Below are 23,000 nucleotides of genomic sequence, written 5' to 3' on the forward strand. Positions count from 1 at the left end.
CTTCCAGGATGATAATGAGATAGAGAGAGGATGAAGCGCGATGCCGGCATATAGCCTACTCCTGTCGAATAGGAGCAAGGGCTTCGACGGACTAATCAGCTCAACAGCATCAAATACTGTTCCCTCACTCGATAGGAACACTGCGGAGAGGTTTGGAATTTAATCCAGGTTTTAGACACGCAATCTATTGATCAGAAATTGTATACCACCACCTCTGCTACCCTGCCGGCCAACACTCCGAGGGTGAATATATTTTTACACCAACGGGACTCGAACCGGCTAACCACAGCGAATTGACTCGACCCTTTAACGACTATGTCCACCAAGCGGGCTATTATTATTATTATCATTAACCTCACGAAGGAGATGAATATATTGAAGCCCCATTCGTTGACCAACACGCAATAAAAACATTCGAGAAGGGGTACCAAAGTAGTGTACACCTATTGTCACAATATTGCGCAACACATTATAATTACTGCCATCAAGTGAACTGGGTTATGTTTAATGACGAAAGCTGCTTCATCGACCCCTTTTGCAAACTACTTTAATTGACAAGAGTGACGCATAACGTGGCCATTCAGCGAACACAACCCCTTCACAAAGGGTAGCTCGAGAGCAGCCTCGCGTGACACGCCACTAACAATTGATCCCGCGACCGCTCGAGGACGATCAGACTAGAATATGATAACACAGGGAGATTTCTCCTTCATTCTGTGTTCCTCTGTGGTTGGCTTCCGAGGTAGCAGTTTTAAATACTGGTACTGATCCCACCATAGCTATATTTATAAGCTAGCTCACTCAGAGAATCACTCTAGAGTATCGGCCTCGGCAGAGGTAGAGGTCGAATATTTCAAGGACACACCATGCCGTACGATGTCGGCGTATAGATGATCTCTGGTGTTTACCCGACAAAATTTATTGAAACTCAGCCATAGATTGTGTTTTTCTACTTCAAGGGTAGGAGAGCTGGTGGTATACAATTTATAATCACTACATGCGTGCTAAAAGCGTTTATTCTATTTCAAACCTCCACACAGTGTTCATATGGAGTGAAGTCAAATGCCGGTGTTGATGGAGAGACATTGCTGTTATTCAACAGGAGTAGGCTACTTACCGACACCGGATTTCAGCCCCTCCCTACCTCATTGTAATCAACTGGACGCGCAGGTTACCATTTGCGTCAAATAGTGTGTCCTCGGAGACTCCCTGCACTATAATCCATACGATAAATAAAAATAAATAAATAAATAAATGTATTGAACCCTTTAGTCCATACTAAAGGATACCTACCTTTCTTACCTATCAGCAAAAGTTCATTAGATCTGTCTCTTGGGTCGTATCGGGTTTTTCGTCACTTGCTGATGTAAAGGTAGGGTTCAGTAAATCTAATCTATCTACTCAAATTAAAGGTTGTTTTAAAAAATGTTTCTATTTATTCAAATAATTCCTGAAGTATTCCTGAGTTATCAACAGCATCATTTAACTCAATCGTGTCCACTGGACAATCATTTTTTTACATAGAAGGTCAGAACACTAGTGTGAGCCTTTGACGTAACTGCCTGATGGGCATTCTTACTAGAAACCATTGTCTCGATTATTAATTAAAGAAAGGAAAGTCTGGAAATCCTTAAATTCGGCTTCCATGTGAGACTACATGTACCATCATAGTGATTCTTTATGGTCAAGCTCTCGTAACACGAACTCTCGACTCTGGGTATAATTAAGGCAGTCCAATCGGTGTGTGCCACACAGTGGTTATACGGCATGGACCCTTAATTGAATCGATGTGACCTGCGACTATGTCATGGACCGACATCTTAACTTCTAAGTTACTTTAAAGTCATTGTGGATTAATGGTTTCTTTCACATGTCCCTACACAAGTCTTGACATAATTTAATTTAATCATGTCGGATGTCTATCGTTGATTCCTGTAGCTGGAAAAGAAATATTACATCATTCATGTCCAGTTTATATCTTGTTTCATGATCTCACACTTCCAATCTAATCTAACCCTAGCCATTATTAACACTTGGATAACACTAATAATTACGTAAAAACCAAAAACAACTCGCCATATAATTACGGTGTCATATCTCGTCATAACATTTTATAAATTGTGCGCACCCCTCATAGACAAAACAATCATTACTACCACCGCTCTATATTTTGGACAACCCCGAATTTGGCTAACCTTGCTCATTATACTCTAAGTTCGTGGTCTCAAATGCACATTACGTTCTCAATTAAACAACTTTACAGTATCTAATAACACACACGTTATTCCCGGATGAAAATTTCAACTAAATCCAACATTTAACGTTATCCTCTGCCGAGAAATGCAATCTCAATTCAATGCGCAACACACTCTGCATGTTCTGTTATTCGAGCGGCAAACCCCTATCAGCTGACGGCATTTCGCCCCAACCCTCGCTTGGCAGTGATATGAGACGTCTGTTCGTTCTACCTGACTGGCCTCTCAGAATGCAACCTTTAAACTCTGCCGACATAATTACACAAATACGATATTCTAACCAACAAAATGCACATAGATTATACTTCAAAATGCCCACACTAATTGTACACGTCGCAAATTAATACCGCCATGGATTCCCTACTTCTACTTTCCATCCCCAAACATAATACAAAATCTTCCTCGGGCTTCCACAAGTCCCGGCTACATTGACAGATCTCCAACACCTGATTCACAAATCTCATCTCGACTCACACGGCAAAACTAACTTCTGTTTCCCAAACTCACGACTATCACTGACAAAAGAACTGGAATAAAATCCTTACTAGAATCCACGACGTCTAATAACGCACACTGCTTTAATAATGAATAACTTCGCATAAAATGATATCGTATTTTAATAACTGGATTTTCACGAAAATGACTGTAAAATTCTACTAAATCTATTTTATTGTCAGTCAGACACAGTTTAAATGGGCCTAGAAAAGCGTTTCACTCCGTAACCAAATTCATCACTCTATACTCTCACCCGACAGCGCGCTTCCACTCGATTGAAAATGGGTAACCATGGATTTCTTTTATTATTTACGTCAAAATTCAGACAGAAAATTTTTACGTCGAATGAACATCTTAATTAGACATCACAAAATATAGGCCATAAACACACGGAAATGACGATTTACATTCGACGTGATATCACTTCGAAACCCTATTTACTAACCTTTTTTGTTTACAACATCATACGGCACTCGCAAGACTTCGAAAATTTATCCAAATGGATAATAAAACAAATGGCCCTTTTTCGTCGTATTCTGACATTTACAAAAACCACATAGGGACGACCAACTGCGTCGTATATACCTCTTCAAATACATATAATTTGGACATCATGAAACAAGATATAATAGGTGGTAAGATGGTAAAGTCACATACCTTAAGTCACGCCAGCGTTCATCATAGGGCTCACCTGTGCCCCTGGCATTTTTATTTATCCATTTTTACATTTCTGGCTGTACAGATCATTTTATTCTTCCGGTTTCCTGGGAATAAAGCATGAAAAAGAAAATGCCTTTCACTTGTTCTTGTTGATCGCACACGATGGACTGTAATTATTTCCGCACACGAATTACCTTCTTTGTCAAATACAAATTTATTCGGCACCTTGACCGTCCTTTTTGGTACAATTATTTCCACTCAAGAAAAACTATCACCACATGGAGTCAAGACCCCAGCCACAACGGCTAAAATCTGTTGGTTGGACTTAGTCTACTTTTGTCGTTTGATTTTACAGAGCAGCTCAACCCTCTGTCTTCAGCCTCGTGATACAAAATGAAGGGGCTTCATCATGACGTCACTTCTTATTTATAGAAACTACCCCCTCTCTCCGGGCATCTCCCTTTGCCGCCAAGAACATTTCCGTATCTTTTCTGACTTAAGTAAACTGTAATTACAAGAGTTTTGAAGATGACTACATACTTGCTACATTTTTGGCGGTAGTGTTCCTGGACATTTAAAATTTATACATATTCAATTAGCTGGATAAATGACCTCATTTGATAGGCACTATATTTTTTCGACTTGGCTTGTGTACGCCATACACACGCGCTCTTCTGAAATAGCCCATAAAAATGACTTAGATTCTTCCGCCGTCGACACGTGCGAATGACGTCACGTATCCCAGAGCGTGGGACAGAAGGTAGCCATCCCCAGCCACGCGTCAACTCCGCGCTATCTAGAAATCGAACACCTTATTCCCATTGACAATTTAATACATACTATTCTTGGGGCACAAAGGTCATGGGTTCAGTATAATAAATAAATATATAATAAATAAATAATTTGATATATAAACATATAAATATATAAATTAATTAATAAATAGATAAATAAACAGACATGTACATAAATAAATAAATAAATCGATCAATCCAAAAATAAATATAACATCTGGTACAATAAACCGGAAAATTTAATTCGGAACCTGATCAAAATGTCTACGGACGGTAACTGAGGATTATTATTATTATTATTATTATTATTATTATTATTATTATTATTATTATTATTATTATTATTATTATTATTATTATTATTATTATCATTATTATTATTATAGTTAGTGGCCATTTGAGACCACGTTAAGCAACAATCACACATTACTGAAAGCTTCTTTGAAGCCCACAATCTTTGTATTCTCTGTCTGGCAGCCTGTTTTCTTCCCTCTGTCCATCCCCTATTAATTTTCTGTTCGTCATGGAAGCCTCTGAAGCTGTCGATACTTTCTTCGGTTTAGACCGTCTTCTCGATTTAATCCAGACTGTTCAATATCCTTTCTCACTTCTCTAAACCATTTTGGGAAATTTTAGTTCTACTGTCAAGTGTTTTAAAAATCTGACTTGGGAGTCTCTTCTCGTGCATTCTAAGCAGATCTTCCTAAAATTTAGTCTTCTTTTCTTTAGTGACTTTTTTTTGCTATGGGCTTTACGTCGCACCGACACAGATAGGTCTTATGGCGACGATGGGATAGGAAAGGCCTAGGAGTTGGAAGGAAGTGGCCGTGGCCTTAATTAAGGTACAGCCCCAGCATTTGCCTGGTGTGAAAATGGGAAACCACGGAAAACCATTTTCAGGGCTGCCGATAGTGGGATTCGAACCTACTATCTCCCGGATGCAAGCTCACAGCCGCGCGCCTCTACGCGCACGGCCAACTCGCCCGGTTCTTTAGTGACTCGATCTATCTTTCATTTCCTTCGTATACTTCCCCGTTTCCTCGTAACATACAGTATATTATTATTATTATTATTATTAACATGATGATAATTATTATGGTTATACTGCATAACGTAGAAAGTAAAAGGTTAGCACAGACTAGGTGACATGGAGCACTGCATCAAACCAGTCTGTGTACGTCATAACACAAACAACAACAACATATCATTGTTTTAGAGTCGAGTCGCGAAGGTCAAAACTGATACTGTATTGAAACAGTTGAATGATTTGCATACGGACACAAATTTGCGTGGTAATTTTAGCTGTGCAAATATCAAGGGTCATATTGCAGGAGAACTACCGTATTCCAGATAATTCATTTACACAAACAACAATAAAGAAATTACTTTTCCCTTTTCGAAAATCAAATGATCATAAACATGTCTCTCGGTCATGGACATCCGTCAACGGCTGATAATTTCAGATAGCACCCAGCCAAAACCATAGGTTGCACGGTTCCTAGGTAACGTTGTCTGGCATTCCATCCATACCTCACACCACAGCCTGCAGGGTTACTAGGTAACATTGTCTGGCCATCCATCCATACCTTACATCACAGCCTGCACGGTTGCTAGGTAACATTGCCTGACCATCCATCCATAGCTTACATCACAGCCTGCACGGTTGCTAGGTAACATTGTCTGACCATCCATCCATACCTTACATCACAGCCTGCACGGTTGCTAGGTAACATTGTCTGGCCATCCATCTATACCTTACATCACAGCCTGCACGGTTGCTAGGTAATATTGTCCGGCCATCCATCCATACCTCACATCACAGCCTGCACGGTTGATACGTAACATTGTCTGACCATCCATCCATACCTTACACCACAGCCTGCACGGTTGCTAGGTAACATTGTCTGGCCATCCATCCATACCTTACATCACAGCCTGCACGGTTGCTAGGTAACATTGTCTGGCCATCCATCCATACCTTACATCACAGCCTGCACGGTTGCTAGGTAACATTGTCTGGCCATCCATCTATACCTTACATCACAGCCTGCACCGTTGCTAGGTAATATTGTCCGGCCATCCATCCATACCTCACATCACAGCCTGCACGGTTGATACGTAACATTGTCTGACCATCCATCCATACCTTACACCACAGCCTGCACGGTTGCTAGGTAACATTGTCTGGCCGTCCATCCATACGTTCCATCACTGCCTGCACGGTTGCTAGGTAACATTGTCTGACCATCCATCCATACCTTACATCACAGCCTGCACGGTTGCTAGGTAACATTGTCTGATCATTCATCGAAATCCTACGTCACAGCCTGCACGGTTGCTAGGTAACATTGTCTGATCATTCATCGAAATCCTACGTCACAGCCTGCACGGTTGCTATGGTTACACTTCCGTCACACATTTTGTAGCGTTCCGCTACACAAATTTTCGGATGACCCTCAGCCATAAGACTTTGTATAATTTTTTTTATTTACTGCGCGCTACAGGATTTATAATCCCAATTACAGTGGCATATGTTTACATGTGTTTTTTTATGTTTAGGATCAGTCTAATAATCGAATATCTAAACTATTCTAATATTTTATTTACAATGAGAAAAGAACAGTATTTCATATCTAATTTAATCTTTACAAGAAGGAGTATAATACAAAATAAAAATCGTAATTTCATATCTAAACTATTATTTTCTTCTTGTTCTAACGCTGATAATTGAATTTATGGGATAGGGCTCAATGTAGGATGTTTATAATACATCTTGTGGTTCAAATCGAAATTACAAATTATTTAGTGTGTTCTATGGGGATGGTGGACTGTTGTAAAAACAGGTCTAGAGGTATACAGAAGCCCAAAGAATTATTTTTCTGAACTGCACTGTTTTGGACATTGCATAGCCTGTACAGTGGGGAATTTTTGTGAGCGGTTGTTCTGAGTTTTCTATTATGAAAAGCAACATTTGTACTCGTATTATAGCGGGGCACGTGAAAACTTAAGATACATAAAAATTCAGGTTTGTCAATAATATAATTTACAATTTTGTGCAGAAACTTCATATCATCCTTTCGTCTCATCAGTTCCAAGCTTTCTATTGAAAAATTTAGGAGAAGATCTTTGTATGCTACACGTGGATAACTCCCGTTTGTTTTAAATTTACGTAGTTTAAATATCTCTTTTGGATTTTTTCGATCCGTGCGATATATATTTTATTTGTGGATTCCATATCACGCTAGCGTAATCTACTTTGGGCCTGACGAGGGAGATATAGATGTGTACACAGATTTCTAGGAGTTTAAAGGATTTTACAACCCTCAGCACAAATTCTATTGTCCTGTATGACTCAGTAACTGCCTTCTATATATGTGGGGTGAAGGTGAGTTCTCGATCTGATAATATGCCATTTACTGGCTTCAGGTCATCGTAAACTAGTTTATATTTAAAGGAAATACACATTTTATTTCGGATGAACGACATCAATATACATTTACATATGGTTGGTTTTCAGTCGTCCATTGTAGTAAACTACTTAAATCATCCTGGAGAAGCTCGCATTCGTTACTGGTGACAATGGATTTCAACATCTTTATAGACAGCGGCGTATAAGAGAGAGTCCGAGAATTTTATTCATTCAGGCAAGTTTTTGATTAGAGCCAGGAACATCTATGGCCCTAGATTAGAGCCCTGGAATATTCCTGGGTATTCCCTGGGAGTTTCTTTGATAAATTATGTACTGCTTTCTATCTCTTAGATAGGAGCTGAAAAGACACAGTAGTTGGTAAGATAATCTAAGCATATTTAATTTTTTTTAGGAGTATGTCGTATTCAATTTTGTCAGAGGCCTTTTCAAAGTTCTGCGGATATTTATTGCCTAACATTTATGAGATTTGTTACTGTAAATTGTCCTGAAATAAATCCGTGTTGCTGTTCTGATATTAAACGTCTTGTCTATGACATAATATAAATTCGAAAACCTTGGCTATAGCTGAAATAATTGATATTGGTCGGTAGTTTTTTATTAACACTGTATTACCCGATGTAAGCACGGGACATACTCGGGACAGTTTCCATGCTGTAGGAAATACGGATGTTTTAATAATTAAGTTATAAATGAAGAGGAGAGGATATTTCAGTACATCTTTGCAACCTTTTATAACATACGGCGGTATATGATCTGGTCTCGCGGAAGACTTTGGCTTGAGCTTGTTTAATGCAAGTTCAACATCCTCTACAGCAATGCTGTCTATGTGGATATTGCCAGTGGTTCCCGATGGAACCTTTCGAATGTTATATTGAGCTCTGTCTTGGTAATACACGGACTGAAAGTACGTTGCAAACCCTTATGTAATGTTCCTATCATTCTCTAAAACTATAGAGCCGTATTGCGATTATTGTTGTTTTTTTCTTTCATCACCCTCGTCCAAAATGTTTTGGTGTTATCAGCGATATCCTTCCCGACAGTTTTTATATATTCAATATATGATCATTTATTTGCAGGATTACTTTCTGAGCTTAACGTTTTAAATTGCCTATTGTAATGTCTGAGCGATGCTTCCGTTTTCAGTAGTATTCTTTCTATTACAGTTTTCGTTTTATGCTCTCTGTGAACCAAATTGGATATCTCCTGACTTCCATCGGCCGCTCTTAGGAACAATGTCATTTAACACCGCGTAAATTTTAGAATAATGACAGGCCACTGATTAGTCCGCAACAGTACATTCGTACAGGTCTTCCCAAGTAAGATCTCTTGTCCTGTGAACAAGTGTTCAAAATTAGATATAAGCAAAAGCAAAGTCACCACCATGAAGGCCCTTGGAGGAGTGGAAGGTAAAGGCTTCCACCATTGGTAACCTCGGCACGTGGTGGGGTAGAGTGGTTAGCTCTACGCCCGGCCGCCTTTGCACCCCAGGAATTAACCTGGTACTCATTTTTGGTGTAGTCTGAGTGAACCCCAGGGCCATATGCACCTCTGGAAGTGGAAATCTCGTTTCTTAAATTTTACGACTTCCTGACGGGAATTCGAACCCACGTCCTTTCGGGCGAACCAAGCACGCCTTTACAATTAGACATAAGAGATATGTCAAAACAAAAACCTGGAAACATTACTATTTGTTGTTTGTACAATTCCTGCTTCTACATAGGAATGTAAGGTGTCGAGCAGTGCGACGAATGAGGTAATGACTGAAGAACAAGAGGATGAAATGTCTTCAGATTGAAACAGCCATCAACCCAGGGTTTCTTTCCTATGACTACTTTTGATATAACTCCTTATGTCCGGAGTTTCTTTGCTTTTGGAAAGAAGCAGGTCAGCAGGTTCAGGAGGTGTGAAGTGGACAGCGACTGAATATTATAAGTTCTGTATGAAGTCCATAAATAGAACAGTCTGACGCCCGGCTATATCTGCAAGCCGCCGAACGTTTCTGTGCGGTAGTATTGTATATTATAACGGTGCACGTTTTGTCACTGTCGTTCAGGTGCCGCCAACTACATAGTCCTACGTTACGCTCTTTCTTCTCTTTTAATTGCCATTATGAGTGAGAAAATAATTTTGTTTCAGTTATTATACACCAGTCATTAATTAATTGTTAAAACAAAGTGAATACAAAATGTGCAATGTTTAAATGTTTTAGAGAAAGAATAGATCCCACCTTACAGTTTCCAGTTACGAGGTGCCACGTAAAGACAAAATGCAAATTTTTCACCAGAAGGAATAAGCACATACAACCGTAAAAATGGTCCAGAATTTTTAGGAATTAGTGTCTTATAATCAAATAACTGAGTTAACCCACCTAGTGACCGTGGTTCACCGGTTTGAGTCCCGTTCGGGGAAAGAAATTAATCATTAGAATGTTGGCCGGTACTGCAGTACAGGCGGTGGTATACAATTTCTAATCACTAGATTGCGTGCCAAAAATCTGGATTAAATTAGCTCATATGGAGTGAGGGCATATGACATTGTTGATGCTGACTTTTCCGTCGAATGGGGATGTTAAGATTTGAGCAGACTCATTGGTGCTATTCTACAGGAGTAGGCTATGCGCCGGCACCGGGATTCATCCCTACTCTATCTCATTATCATCATCATCGTCTCACATCCAGACGTGAAGTTCGCCCACGGGCGAGGCGAACATATTCTCGGCACTAAAAGCACATTATGAATAAATAAATAAATAAATAAATAAATAAATAAATAAATAAATAAATAAATAACTGAAAACTTTGGAACAACAATGAAGTCTGCAAAAATGCGGAGAACGTTTCAGAGATCATGAAAAAGAGGAAGTTGTCATTTTTTTGGACATTTGTACACAATGGATAAAACCAGACTAACCAAAAAGGTATTCGGCTACCTGTGGAATAAGAACACAACGACGGCATGGATTAAGGAAGTTCGTAAATATCTACAGAAGTAGAACGTCCAGGAAGTTCAGATGTTAGACAGGTAAACATTTCCGACCATGATTCAAAACTTGTAAGGGTTTCAATTCTAAAGAACTGCAATGACGGGAAGAACCTGGACAGAAGAAGCAGCATAGCGCCCATATGAAGAAGTGCTGGAGGAAGAGGAAACTTCAGACAAAGAAAAAAATTGTAGCGTGAATTCTAAGTGGTCGATCACTGAGCTAATTTGTAAGTAAGAGATAAAAACTCATCCTTTCTGTACATAGAGCTACTGTCCGACTCGTTGGCTGAATGGTAAGCGTACTGGCCTTCGTTTCAGAGGGTCCCGGGTTCGATTCCCGGCCGGGTCGGGAATTTTAACCTCCATTGGTTATTTCCAATGGGCCGGGGGCTGAGTGTTTGTGCTGTCCTCAACACCCCTGCAACTCACACACCACATATAACACTATCCTCCACCACAATAACACGCAGTTACCTACACATGGCAGAAGCCGCCCACCCTCATTGGAGGGTCTGCCTTACAAGGGCTGCACTCGGCTAGAAATAGCCACACGAAATTTAAAAAAATAGCGCTACTGCCCCCCCCCCCACACACACACACTTGGCAGATTCGCTGTCAGGTCTTCACCTCGTGTTTGGTTCAAAAGATTTCAAACAAGTTGCAAATTTATCGAACATTTCCCTCACTCCTTCTCTTATGAACGAGTATTTGTTCCCTTGATTTCCAACTTTATCTTCTTTCCTATTTTTGTAAACCCCATTCAAGTTTATTCATTCCCTCCACTGATAAACCCGAACATGCCGCTTGGCTGAGCAGCTCGTCACCTTACTCCCAAGTCCTTCCAACCCAAAGCTTGCAATATTTTGGTAACACTATTTCTTTGTCGGAAATAACCTTTGGATTTTTCCCATTTCTCGAATCACTGAGAGTGAGTGACCCTTACACTACAGCATTTCACAGGAAATGAAAAATCCACAGCCTGTTCCCAGTCATTCGACCCGATCAGGAATGACCCCAACTAGCACCGAGGAAAGCAACATTTTTGCTATTTGCTTTATGTCTCACCGACACAGATAGGTCTTATGGCGACGATGGGATAGGGAATGCCTAGGAGTGGGAAGGAAGCGGCCGTGGCCTTAATTAAGGTACGGTTCTACAGGATAGGAACTGTGCCGGCTGTCGAAGCCTGTGGCACTCCTCTGGGGCAATTATTAATGACTGACAGATGAAATGAAATGATATTGGAGAGTGTTGCTGGAATGAAACGTAACAAGACAAACCGGAGTACCCGGAGAAAAACCTGTCCCACCTCCGGTTTGTTCAGCACAAATCTCACATGGAGTGACCGGGATTTGAACCACGGAACTCAGCGGTGAGAGGCCGGAGTTCTGCCGCCTGAGCCACGGAGACTACACATTTCATATACCGGTACATATTTTTCTATGTTAGTTATGCGACGCCACGCGACTCTTGGCTACATGCAGTTGTTCTTAAGTTAGGTATGGTCGACTACGACATGTCCCGTCCAGTACAAGCCTTGCATGATGTTCGCTGACTGTTTGAGCCAACCCAAGTCTAAAACACTTTCTGCAGGACCCAATATGTAAGACCGTAAAATAAGGTTATCCCAACTAAAGCACTCGATATTTGACCGAATTTTATGACAGAGTCCACCTCCGTAAGGTAACGGTTAGCACTCGTAGCTGCCGTCGCCGAAAGTCCGGCTTCGATTCCCCGTACCCAAAATGACAGGAGAACTGGCATTATTGTGATTCTCTAAGGATTACCTTTGATATTACTTGTCTTGTGCCGTGCCAATGGCACGTTAGTAGACTAGGATAGGGGTAGGGGGGAAATATTCTTTGACTCAAGTCGCACCAGTGAGAGACTTGCGGTATCCAATTGATGCTGGATGACAGTTTCTTGTCATCTCTACGCGCAGTACAAATATAGGTTATTAAGTCTAGCGTATCGATATTATATCTTTCACAGATTCGATATAAGTGACTGCGTACTAAGTAACTCACAACTCACGTACCTTGCCCAGAACTCAGTTGATCAAGCCATAAAATAAACATGAAGACAGGAGCAAACTTAAAACAAATAAACACTGCACTGGCAACTCCACTTCCCACCGCACACACACACTTCTAGACAGCCCTTTGAGGAGCCGCAGATGGTGGTGGTGGTGATTATTGTTTTAAGAGGAAGTTACGACTGGGCAACTATCCTTTATATAGCACTAATCATAGGGAAGAAATGGAAGAGATCCCACACTTCGAAAAATGAAGGTATCGGCCAAAGAAAGACAAGGGCCATGAGGAACGTGAACATGAAAGACTCCCTAGTTCTCGAATGCTCTGATACCATGGGGGTCAGAAAAGAACAGAGTTTACCAAGGAGGTCGTGTAGAATAGATGAAATTGAGGAGACTGGAACAAGTAAGTGGAACCAACGTCAGGATTCAGCTAAGGGCCCCGTGGTTGCCAACGCACGCTCCCAAGTTCAGAGCCCCTGGCGCCCCTTTTAGTCGCCTTTCACGACAGGAAGGGATACCGTGGGTGTTATTCTACCGCCCCCAGCCACAGGGGGTTAACCTGTAATACGTGCTACGTGCAGCTACCTCTGCCTCAAAAGAATTGCACCATATCGAAATTGGGGAACGAACTGAGTCAGGCACAGATTTTCTTTTAGTGGTGTCTGGCCTCCTGCGAGGCCCTGGCGCAGGTCTTTCAAGTTCATGTCTTTGGGCGAACTGTGCGTCTATGAAGATGGGGCCCGACCTACGAAGGCACAAACAGCCCGTCCCGGACCCAAGTGAATTTACAAATGAAGGATAAATTCACTCACCAGCAGGGAATCGAAGACAAGACCCTTTCGAAAAAAGCCAGAATGCTAACCAGTTAGTCACGGAGCAGCACAAGCTCAGATGAATTACAGCTCTCATGGTCACATTAAGAATTCACATAATGCTGCTTGCAGTTGACATTTATACTAGAAAGAAATATTAATGCAAACTAAGGTAACACGTATACTCTACAGTACCCAATAGTTCTGCTAGGATATTTGCATAAATATTAGGAGTACTACCAATTAGAACCCCTGGAGAGTATGTTTCTCTAATTACATGACTGATAAGCGGGCACTTCTACTAGCCATATTAGTTTGTATTCTACCTTAAACCTCTGAAAAGTATGTTTCTCTAATTACATGACTGATGAACGGGAACTTCTACTAGCCATATTAGTTTGTATTCTATCTTAAACCCCCGAAAAGTATGTTTCTCTAATTACATGAGTGATGAGTGGACACTTCTACTAGCCACATTAGTTTGTATTCTATCTTAAACCCCTGAAAAGTATGTTTCTCTAATTACATGACTGATGAACGGGCACTTCTACTAGCCATATTAGTTTGTATTCTATCTTAAACCCCTGAAAAGTATGTTTCTCTAATTGCATGACTGATGAGCGGGCACTTCTACTAGCCATATTAGTTTGTATTCAATCTTAAACCCCCGAAAAGTATGTTTCTCTAATTACATGAGTGATGAGTGGGCACTTCTACTAGCCACATTAGTTTGTATTCTATCTTAAACCCCTGAAAAGTATGTTTCTCTTATTACATGGCTGATGAGCGGGCACTGCTACTAGCCACATTAGTTTGTATTCTATCTTAAAACCCTAGAAAGTATGTTTCTCTCATTACATGACTGAAGAGCGGGCTAGTAGTAGCCACATTTGTTTGCATTCTAATTACTGATGAAACATCTAAATATTATGTGGTATGGGTAGAATGTGTGGGACAACATTGGTCAGCTCAGTACTACGTTGGAGTGTTTTCTCATTGTCTCCGGCTGATATTGGAGAGGTCAATAACGCCACTCGCACACCAGGAAGTGGGCCCCGATGACGCCTTGTTGGCGCGCTGAGCCCATCATTTACATGACTTATGGTGCTGCGTGAAACGTGCTTATTGCTCTGTTCTCTGCTCGGGGACGCTCTCAGCTCCTTTCTACCACGAATACAATTAAAGCTCGTCTAGTATCCATGATCTCAAGGCGTCTGACATTGTTATAGCGGATTCGAGACCCGTACACGGAAAAACCACCATCACAATGTTGTTCGGCAAGGCTGGGTTCAGTTTTAAGACGGAAGAAATGACGCTGTCCTAGGCGTAGATTTGCTTGAGTGTGCTCCAACTGAGTCAACCAGGGTTACAAAATGTTACATACCTTGTCTCGTCACTGGAATCACAACGGGATGCCTCGTTCAAAATCAGCAATGTTGATTACATCCTTGAAATCAACTGAACTTCTAATGACTCTTTCCCTCCACACTCAGTAAATTAACGACATGAGTCTTGTGACCGGTTAACCTGAAACTTGCTCTTCACAATATTTAGTTTTCTGAACACTCCCTCATAGGCCGGGATCATTGTCTCAGATGGTTAAGACCCTTCGGAGCCCTAGTTGGCAGGTTCGATCCTCGATCAGTCCGGTGATAACTGAAGACGCTCAAATATGTCAGTCCCGTGTCGGTATATTTTCCGACACGTAAAAGAAATCCTGTGTGACAAAATTCCGCCACCTCGGCATCTCTGAAAACCGTAGAAGTGGTTATTGGGACGTGAAAGGAATAAGATTGTTATATTCCTTCGTAGGAACAAGGACTGAAATATTCCTACAGCTTTATAAAAGGTACTGTACATTTTCTGCTGTCCTTTCGCGCGAATACGAAGTTTAAAGTTTCAAGCCGAAGGTACTAGGGTGTGCGTAGGTACACCCCACACACCCTTGAGCACATCTCTCGGCTTTATTCCTAGCTAATGGGCTATCCGCCGACACCGGGTCTCACCACCACACTGGACAGAAACACACAGAGTGAGGCGAGGAGTAAGTTCAAACTCTTTGAGCGAAGATGATGCAAACCGTTCTTCATCACGCGAAATAACTTGCCTTAGCACTAGAACAAATATATTATTGTTATTTCTATTACTAACAATATGGAAAGAAGATTTTCAGATGAAACTCTTATTAGTTCAACTTTTTCTTCTTCTGCTTCTTGATTTTTGAGGTCGCCACTATGTGTGGATTAAGTCTAGTTTTACTGTTGGATGCTCTTCCTGTCAATACCGGTCCAGTGGTATAGGGGTAGCGCGCCTGTGTCTTTATCCATTGGCCCCGGGTTCGATTGCTGACCAGGTCAGGATTTTTACCTGGATCGGGTGGCTGGTACGAGGTGTACTCAGTCTATGTTGCTACAACTGAGGGGCTATCTGACTGTGAAGTAGCGGCCCCGGTCTAGAAATAATGACCAACCACACGACACCTCGTAATCTACAGGCCTTCGGGTTGAGCAGCGGTCGCCATGGCTCTTCGAGGCTGTTGCGACATAGGGTTTGGTTTGATTTGGTTTTGGTTTCACAAGCGGGTACCTAAATCGGTTTTTTGTAACACTATCAACAGTGAGAAACGAAGAAACGATAAAAGGGATTTTGAAAACCAGCACAAAGAAAACAGAAAATTATGACCAACAATGCCCCAAGCTCCTAAAACGTATCAACAATAAAATTACACCGAGTGATCATTGTTGTTAGTTGAGATGTGCTTTGTCTCCTTCATCTCCGCTAGATGGCACTAATACTGCAATTTAATTACAAAACTAACCCGTCAGGGATTAGCACACAACAATAAATAAATAAATAAATAAATAAATAAATAAATAAATAAATAAATAAATAAATAAATAAATAAATAAATAAATAAATAAATAAATAAATAAATAAATAAATAAATAAATACAATATTCACGGTTGGCCCCTCTCGTAAGGCAACATAGAGTACGTAATGATCGCTAGATCCAGTTTCCGTTCACAAATCAAAGCGACGAGCTTGCCCCTTCTCTTCAATCAACTTCCGCAAGACTTGAAAAAGAACTCCCAAGACCACTCACGTTCTGCTTGGATTGTCAAGAGAAATTTGTCTCCCTTGCTCGCTTCCGATATATTCAGCGATAGACATCTACGACCTCTCCGCGCTCTTATTGCTAGGAAATAAAGACTCTATTGAATACCAAGGGGAACACTGCTACAATTCTATTTTAATGTACTTTATGAGCCAAGTTTTGAATAAAGACTTCAGAGACAATTTTCCTTTCATTTAACAGAAAGGGTGGACGATAGTAAATCTTTCCTTGTTTACTAAACTGTGTGTGCTTTGTTTTCGGGAGAGTGTGGTGTCAATAACTTTGCTCTGTCCGTCATGGAAGTGTAGTGGTGTTTTGTGTTAAGGTTTCGTAGAGATGTCATCTCTAAAGTGTGGCGTGTCAAAGAACACACGAGGGGCAGAGTTTATCTTCTCTCGATCCTCTGGTGCAAGGAGGCACTTCGCAAGAGTGCCAGTTGGATCTACTTTGTGTTCAGTTACAACAGGGGGCCGACCGTACATATTTTCATTCAGTCATGTTCTAAAGACTACACCACCGGGCGAGTTGGCCGTGCGGGTAGAGGCGCGCGGCTGTGAATCCGGGAGATAGTGGGTTCGATCCCCACTGCCGGCAGCCCTGAAGATGGTTTTACGTGGTTTCCCATTTTCACACCAGGCAAATGCTGGGGCTCTACCTTAATTAAGGCCACGGCCGCTTCTTTTCAACTCATAGGCCTTTCCTATCCCATCGTCGCCATAAGACCTATATGTGTCGGTGTGCCGTAAAGCCCCTACACCACTATTCTATATTTGTTTCTTCTCGTTTCATCTTCGTACGATTTTAACATCCCATTCTCCTTCTGCTATCCTCCTAGTACTCTTTCCTAGCCCAACTTCGCCCTTTCTTCGAAAATTTTAGCGATTCAGCTCGTGTGTCTAATGCGTACAGGAAATGTATTTTTTCTGCTTTCTATTATATTTCCACTTCTTTACTTTCTGCGACACTTCTCCATATTTCCTCTCAAATTCCACCTCATTCTTCCTAACGACCAGCTTTCACTTCAGTTAAGAAGTGTGTTCCATAGATACTTTTTTCCAAAATATATCCTAAAATCTATCTATGCATGTGTCTACAGGTAAAAATGGTTTTCTTTGTCATGAATGCTTGCTTTCTCAGGACTATTCTTCTCATCACTTCCATCATCCATCTTTTGTCTTCTGTAATTAGCTGTTGGTATCAGCATGAAACGTAAAACCCTTATCATCACGCCGAAAGACCGAATAAGAGACGAGGAAATACGCAGAAGAGAGACGTACTCAACACAGCGGACAGACTAAAGTCGAGAAGGGGAAGCCACATTGCATTGTGGGACCTCTGAATCGGCAGGAGAAACGTAGGAAGGCAGAGGACCCGATGGTCTGACTCATTCACGAAAATGGCTAAACCACAATGAACAAGAAGACCGGGAGACTGAGAAGAGTGCGAGGCCCTAGAAGAACACTTTTTAAAATGTAGAATTTTGTAAGTGCTTAGATATAATAAGAATACAGAACAGAGAAGATGAATAAGTTAGAAATGTATGCATCACTAGTTACAAGAACGGGGATTATTAACAGGTGCTTTCACACTCATCATGACTCCTCACCTAACGAGCATAGCCGAGCGAAGTCCCTGCCTAAGCACGAGACCATTGCCCTTAACGGATTTTGAAGGCTGGATTTAAATTTATATCACTATGGTATTGTAAAGTAAAAGGCGTTTCAAAATTAATTTTAAGGCTCTGTAATACTTATTACATTGAACTTACAATTATAAATATCACGTCAAACGAAAGAGCAACTCAAACAGTTTCTTCTACAAGTGTTCGTACAAGTGTGCGTACACTGGTCCCTCTGTCTTCCATTAAAAAAGCGCTTTCGTACATGTGTGCATACAGTGGCCTACTATGCCGGATGACAGAGCTTGTTTCGCATGGCCTCCACGTTCACCCGATCTGACGCCATGCGATTTTTACCTTTGGATATTCGTCAAGGATCATGTATTTTTACCTCCGCTGCCAGCTGATCTAACAGGACTGAAGCCGCTGTTGTAAGAATTATTCGAGACACACTGAGCAAGGTGTGGGACGAACTCGGCTATCGACTCGATATGTGTCGGGTGACGAATTGTACTCACATTGAACACTTGTGGGACCATGTGTTACAAATGTACCTTCAATGTGATAAACACTACAGAGCCATAAAACCCCGATATTCATTTTGAAACACTCTGAGCTCATGTTTATCAACACTCTGTATAGCTTGCTCTGAGCCCATGTTTATCGAAGACCGACTTGAGGAGATAACTGAAGCCCACACTAACACATCTGAGAGAATACTGAATTTCAGCATTTATGATAGTATTTATCGAGAGGTAGAATTTTGTCCGTAGAAAGGACTAAAATAAAACGCGCCATTCTTGAGAGGAAATACGTTTTTAATTTTTGTATTCTGCCACTTACGACTTTACCTTGTCCAAATGGTACATTATATCCGAGATAAGCTTGTTCTTAAAACATTTCACTTCTACCTTGCGGAAGTAATCAACCTTCTCTATTGTGCTATAAAAGTAAACGAATTACCTCCTCGGAGTTGAGAACGCACGAATTATATTTACCGAATGGGACAGAGAGAAAAATTATTACACGCAGGTGAACAATGGAAGGCTGGAACAAAAAATAATTCCACCTCAAAGAAAATCTCATTCAAAAGTCCGGTGACTGGTCATATTCTCACAACGCACTAACGGCTCCATGTATAAGCCTTCGGACCTTTGGCCTCCGGGTTTGATTCTAAGGTGGGTCGTCGGATTTTAATGGCAAACGTTTAATTTCCTTTGTGTGAGAACTGAGTGCGTTTATTGTCCAGCAATTCACGTATTACACTGCACACGGTAGACGCTGCCTGTGTCTACCTCACAAGGGTTGCGTGGTAATAGTTACAAAAGTCGAAATAATGTGAAATATCAAACACAACACCCAACTAAACACCAAATATGTGTAACAATAAACCGTATGCATAAGTTGGTGAGGTGATCCATTGAAACGGACTTAGCGGCTAGAGCAACAAAAAAATGGAGATGGATTTCCGCACCATGTGCAACATAGGCTATATATCAAGAGGTGCTGTCGTCAAGACGCGATCTCTCTCTGTGCATCAGAATGTCTTATTCTCTCTCAGAAATGTGAGTTCACAAAGTTATAGAAATAATTCCCCACAACATACGTGGTCCAAACTACCAAAAACGCGATCTGCACGAGAAAATCCAGGCAATAAATGTGTTCTGAGATAGAGAAGATTGCGGACACAGTGCGCAATGCTCTCTTCTGCGATCTCTATCGACGGATACGATTCTCGATGGACAAAGCACATTTTTGACAAGTTTGACTCAAAATAATAACAGTAACTCTTGTACGTTAACGCAAAAGTACCTCGAAGAAATGGATCTATGACCAGAAGACGCGCACAAACGAGGGCTTTTGAGACTTTGGGTCTGTCCGAGATGTTAAATGTTAAATGGTCGAATGAACGTCATGCTCGACACATCAGAATGTATCGTGGTCCCTACATGGCGAAATAGCGAATGATATTAACCCTCTACTGCATGAATTATTTTTCGTTTCCGTTTGGTGAAGAAAATTTCAAGCTTTAATGTTCAACATACGCTCAGTGTTTTAGATGTACCAGCAATTCTTGACTGGGCCTAATAGCTTAACACTCGTATGTGATTTGGATTGCCATATTGGAATATATAAACGATTTTTCACGATTTTACGCTAAGTTTTAACATTCAAATACCGAACATTACTGCCTACTGGCCATGGGTACGTATTGCAGGGCGCAAGTATACTTGCACGACCGTAGGTCGGTAATGTCTTTGAGGTTGAGCCAGAGGTACTCCTGAAGCCTGTGGTAATATGATGGGGAGGGCCCATGTAAAATAAACGGTGGTTGGTACGCGTGGATGTTGACGGGGTGGAAGGAGTACCTTTGGTTGTAGGGCTGTTTTGTCTTAAGTTATGTAAAAAAACAAGGCATCACTGGAATATGTTTAATTGATTGTACAGTTGAAGGTGTGGCGTAAAACTACCTCTGCCTACAATATTTATACGTGTATACAGGTGAAAAGTTATTTGTTGCCTGATGGCAACAGTATGCAGTACAGGGTTAATAATATAATAATAATATAATAATAATAATAATAATAATAATAATAATAATAATAATAATCAGACATACAACAACTGGAAATAGAAAAAACGGAGAATAACTACGAAACATTCCTGGTAGTGAGGAAAGAGGCAACTCAATTGATCAGCCAGATTAAAAGGAAATCTGAAAAGGATCAACTACTTGAAATCGAGAAACACTTTGAGAGAAACAACACATGGAATGTCTATAAGAACTTCAAAACTAAGCTTGCAGGATATCAACAACAAAGTCTCTGCTTCAAGAAGGAAAACTGCGAGGAACTCACCACATATTTTAAGAATTACTGAACTGTCCAGAACCAACACAAATATTTTCTCCATAAGAACCTGAAAATACTAATCCAAATTCATTATCACCAGATGAAGAAGAAATCACAAGACAAATCAAAAGACTTAAAAACAAGAAAGCATGGGATGAGGATGGAATCATAGCGGAATTCCTCAAATCAGCAGGCCCAGACACCATAAAATAAATCACAAAAATCATGCAAGAAATTTGGAAGAGAGAGCAAATCCGAGAAGACTGGAAAAATGCATTAATTCACCCGCTACACAAAAAGGAAGACGGAACAGAGGGATCTCATTAGTATCGGTCGCATAAAAAATTCTATCGCAGTGCCTTCTTGATAGAGTACAACAACAACTAGAACCACAAATCGGAGAATATCAGGCAAGATTCAGACCAGGTCCATCGTGTCCATAGCAAATCTTGAACCTAAAGCTAATCTGAGACATTGGAGAATTTGTAGAAAAAATTTAGTCTGCACATTTGATGATTTCAAAAAAAGCCTATAATTCAGTGGATCACAAATCACTCTTTCAAATACTGAAATAACACGGTTTAGATGTAAACACCTTCAATCATAAAACAGACACTCACAGACACCTAGTCCAAGATTAAATTCAAGGGGGAAACCACAGAATCACAGGTGAAAAGGGGAGTAAGATAAGGAGATGGACTCTCGCCTTTACTCTTCAACTGCATCCTTGAAGAAGTGATACAAGAATGACGCAAACGGAAATTGGTCCTCAAAATTGGTCCTACCAATCACTTCAGGCAGAGGAAACTTAGCGATAGATTGCTTATCATTTGCAGATGACCTATCAATACTAACTCGACACATGTCAACATCCCAAAATCAGATTAAACTCCTGAAAGAAATTTCGGAAAATCGGCCTTGAGATTTCTTTTGAAAAGTCATAATAGATGACCTGCAACAAACATGATAGAAAATTCAAGGAAACAAAATATAGCAAAATTAAGAGTATCACAATTTAAGTGTCTGGGTGAAACAATTCAGAAAAATGGACTCGAAACAAAAACCAGTGAAATTTTTGTTTGCTAGTTGTTTTACGTCGCACCGACACAGATAGGTCTTACGGCGACGATGGGACAGGAAAGGTCTAGGAGTGGGAAGGAAGCGGCCGTGGCCTTAATTAAGGTACAGCCCCAGCATTTGCCTGGTGTGAAAATGGGAAACCACGGAAAAGCATTTTCAGGGCTGCCGACAGTGGGGTTCGAACCTACTATCTCCCGAATACTGGATACTGGCCGCACTTAAGCGACTGCAGCTATCGAGCTCGGTACCAATGAAATTAGATGCCAAAAGGTGGAAACTGCACATCGACTAACCCAAAATATCTATAACAAAAATGTATCTCCAAACATAAAAATTGAGACATTACAATACAGTTATTAAACCAAAATGTCTTTTTGGATCAGAGACGCTAATTTTGAACAGGAAAACAGACATTGGAAACATTGATAAAAAGGAACGCAAAATCATAAGAAAAATTCTAGACCCAAAACTCACCGACTCGCCAAATAGGAAATCCAACAATACACAAATATTCACAGCGACATTAGAATACGCAGGCTAAGATTCAATGGACATATTAAAAGAATGCATCCAGACAGACTTACCAAACAAATAGTCGAATTCTATGAAAATAGGATTATAGCTAAAACATAAACCATGAAATGGATTGGCGAAATTGAAACCTATTTGAAACAGGCATGAATTACACCAGAAGATGTCCAAAACAGGGTCATCTTCAGATCGAAAATTCACAATGGCAAATTGACCAAGAAGAAAGACCAAAGAAGGAGACGAACAATCTGGTCTGAAGACAGAAAGGAAGCCCACAGAAAGAAAATGAGAGAAATATGGGTACAGAGGAAGGTACTTTGCGTAGTTCTTAATGGGC

This window comes from Anabrus simplex, chromosome 3 (genome assembly GCF_040414725.1).
Source record: "Anabrus simplex isolate iqAnaSimp1 chromosome 3, ASM4041472v1, whole genome shotgun sequence".
Taxonomy (NCBI): Eukaryota; Metazoa; Arthropoda; class Insecta; order Orthoptera; family Tettigoniidae; genus Anabrus; species Anabrus simplex.